Genomic DNA, 4302 nt, shown 5'->3' on the forward strand with positions numbered 1-4302 from the left:
TATATGCTCAGAAAACGCACACATACACACACACATATATATATATATATATATATCTGAATGCGTGTTTATGGATGAGTGTGTGTACGTATGCATGTATTCGGCTCACGATCTTAGGTCGGGAGTTCGATTCCCTGCGGTGCGTAGTGTCCTTGAGCAAGGCACTATTTCTCGTTGCTGCAGTCCACTCAACTGGCAGAAATGAGTTACTCCTGTAAAGGGCTAGACTTGTTACATTTTGCATTACGCTGAATCTCCCTGAGAACTATGTTAAAGATACGCGTGTCAGCGGAGTACTCAGCCACTTGCACGTTAATCCACTGGAACACTGATCGTCGTAACCGACATAGAGACTGGCCATGTAGGCATGTATGTGACATAATTTTTAACGATGGAACACGAAGTACATGAATTAATAAAATATAGTGTGTGTGTGTATATGCATATATATATACATACATGCATACATACATACATACATATATATACATATATATACATATATATACATATATATATATATATATACAGATAGATATAGATAGAGAGAAACATTGATAGATAGATACATGTCTGTATATGTGTGTGTATATATACGTATATGTATATATATATATATATATATATACATAAATATATATGTACACACTGCGTACGTATATATGTATGTATGTATGTATGTACGTATGTATGTATAAATGCATTTATATATGTATTTATGTATATGAGTGAGTGTACCGAAAATTCATTAGTACTTTCCACCTTATTAGTTGTTGCCTTCTCCTGTCTGAATATTGAATTTGCTGTGAAATTAAAATTTGATCTCTTAAGATTATCTCCCCCTTTTAAAAAAAATGTGCGCCTAGGTTTTGATTTTTTTTTTTTCATCTTCGATTTAATTCTAAATTTCATTCTTTAGCAATATCGTAATGCAAATCAGCCAGTAATCCACCATCTACCTAAAATACAAACATGTATGTATGTGTTTGTCAGTATGTATGCGTGTATGTGTGTGTGTATGTAATATGAAAGCAGTGAACACGAAAATGAAGAAACAAGTTTTAAGAAATGTTGTTTGGGTTTAATGCTTTAAAGGAATGGTATGTCATTACGTTTCGAACACTAGTCCTTCATCAGAAAAAAAAACTTAAAGAGAATTAAAGGAGGCGTGTGATAGAATAAAAAGTGGTTTGAGGAAAACAAACGAGTAAAGGCTTAGGAAAAGGTGAAAATGCGGATGGATGGGAATAATTTAAGAAAGAAGGAAAGAAAGCGGATGTGTGTCAGGGTACAGGTGTGTATTAGTGTATCGGAATGGGCATAAGCAATGGGGGAGTGTGTGTATGCTTTTTTGGGGTGCATATGTGTAGAGGTTTGCAAATGTAGGAGTGTAGTGTTTATGTGTGTATGTATATATGTATGTATGTATGTATGTATGTATGTATGTTGCATATGCATGTATATACGTATATAAGCAATTACAGCTAGTTGTTATTTGCAATGTGGTATAACATGCACCATGATTTCACTAATTATTTGATACTGGCTGGTCCCGTGCCGTCAAAAATTACGGTTAATTGTAGTATCTTATATATAAATATGGATGGTAAATAAAATCAATACACTTGTTTATGTTATTTGGCGGTTGTCTTTTGAGATGTGACATCGGACATCGTTTGTTACTGAAAGAACGCTGGTTCACACATACAAACATTCACATACTTCCATGGTACACGCACACACATCCACGCACATAGTTGAAACGCTGTTTGATTTTTCTTCTCAGCGTTGAATGTTCACCATCCCACTTCCATTGCACACACATACGCACATACACACACGCGCGCGTATTCACATACCTCCCTTTTACATACACATACGCATACTTACACAGAGTTGAAACGCTCCCACTACCAGTTTGTCATCACCCCTTCCTTTCTCATTCACATGCTGCGACGGAGAAAAACACAAAAGTAGATTGTAGTCACGGGCAAACACGGACACTCTCTCACCCCTTACCATACACACACACTTTACTCAGTGGCACATCTTGTATGTATCAATTGGAGAAAGATAGCTACACCAGCACCTGACTGGCTGCGACTCATTTGCAGCTGAATTGACTAAAGCAACGAGAAAAGAAATGCCTTGCGCAAGAACACAGCATACTGCCTAGTCCAAGTATCGAACCCGCAGCCTTATATCATAAGCTCAGCTCAACACCCTGACAACTAGGCCCCGCACTGATAGAGAGAGAGATTATTAAATCTGAATATTTTTTATGAGTTTCATGCCATCACGATCTTCGGGCTAATACTGCTAACACTGGTGTAATATTTATATTTGTTGTTTTAGTTGTGGTCTTTTGCTTATCCCTGTTCGATGATCTGCTATTTGTGTTTACTGATCGGCTGTTATTTTTCAGGTCTCATCACTGGTTATTTTTATTGTGATATATATTTCTCTTACCGCACCACAAAAGCAATCGTATTAACGGTTAGAAAAATACAGCGAGTTAATTACGTTTTGGACCTAGTTCTTCATCAGGATAGGGATTGTACAATACAGGATACCGTGCATCCATGACTGCAAACGCTGCCAAGTACTTTGGAAGAGCTACTCTAATGGATTTTGCGCTACTATTTGTTTCTTTACTTCAAGTTATTTCATCCATTTTGACTTTACAACTTTTATGCCTTCCGTCATTTCTTCCCTTTTTTGGCTGTAACTTCCCTATACAGTCGCAATCAAACTATCCTCTTAATTGAGATGTTACTTAATTACGTTTTTATGGCGAAGTTTTGGGGGCACGTCTTCGACAGCTTCTGCTCTTCAGTTTGCTGCTGAACAAGGCCTTGGGTATCCTTGTGTTCCCCGAGAGATTCACATATCTCACCCAGCAAAACTGTAATTGTAACAGAACAAACTAAAGACTAGATAAATCTGTACACTGCATGTTGGAGATGTGGTCTTGCCAAGAAGTATTCATTTTACTTAGTAAATGACGTAACTGGCAGTTCATCAACTTTTTGATGTGTAAGATTACAACGCGTAGGTCTCCACCGAGTACAACAGACAGAAATGATAGCTCTGCAGTTAGGTACACTTTACACATTGGGAATAGTTTTATATTTCGTTGTTTCCGCAGAAAACCGTTCAGCTTCCCGAATATGACCGCAGCAGACTGCATGCAGCGAGCCCAGATTGTTACCATCAGAAATCATAGTGCTCAAATACGTGAAAATCTTTCCTACACTTAAAGATAGATTCACAATCAAGGTGATAAGAGATTTACGTCCATCTCTCCATGGTCAGGATGAATCATGACTTCTAACGTTACTCGCTCGGCCGAAGGCTGTCACTACACATTTACAACAATGTATAGTTCTCGGAATATCCACCAGGGAATGAACTTCTAGAACTGAGCCATCACGAAAGGGAAAGTTGCATATGCATATATCGCAATACTTCTTAGTAGATCCTAGCCATCCCACTCTTATATATATATATATAGGGAGATTTCACAAAAAAGAAGAAAAAAACAACAGACGAAGACAGGTGGTGTTGAAAATAAATAGATGTATTAGTATAACGCTCGGGAATTGAGAAAGTCGTTTTTTAACGTTTCGAGCCTACGTTCTTCTACAGAAAGGAACACGGAAAGAAACAAGGAGAGAAAAAAAATGTGTCTAGTGGTCAGCGATTTATCATGGCGAAACATCTTGTCACTCTCTACTAATAAATGAGGACTAGTTCTTCATTTTTAAATGATTGCGGAACGGAATGGTAATGCATTACAATTCTTTGAAGAACTAGTGAAGTTTATTACGCATTTCCTTCTCACCAAACTTATTGACTTCCGTAATAATTGCTTTCCTCGGTTTGTCACGAGAACAACAGCTTCCCGCTTCTCTATATTCAATGGCAAATATACTTTTGTATTTTCTGAAGCTGTTGATTGTATTTTAGAGCCTCGCAAAAAATGACTGAGGCGGTTTAGTAACTCACTAAATGTTTCTAGTAGTGTTCACTTTTCTTAGTGTAAATGTCTGAACTGTTCTCACATTCAATTGGGTAAATTTCCCTTATTCTGTAGATTGTTGATCCCTCTCAAACTGGCACAGAAAACCTTCACATTGTTAGAACGACCATGGGCCTGAATTTCGTTTGCCTTCTGTTTACCATCAGCCCTTCAATAGCCACAATTCTTTTTGGGTCAAGACGTATAGTCTCTAAATCGGCTGATAATCTGTTGTGTATTTCGGCCATTTTAAAACTGTTTGTAGGTACCTTATATATATA

This window comes from Octopus bimaculoides, chromosome 4 (genome assembly GCF_001194135.2).
Source record: "Octopus bimaculoides isolate UCB-OBI-ISO-001 chromosome 4, ASM119413v2, whole genome shotgun sequence".
Lineage (NCBI taxonomy): Eukaryota > Metazoa > Mollusca > Cephalopoda > Octopoda > Octopodidae > Octopus > Octopus bimaculoides.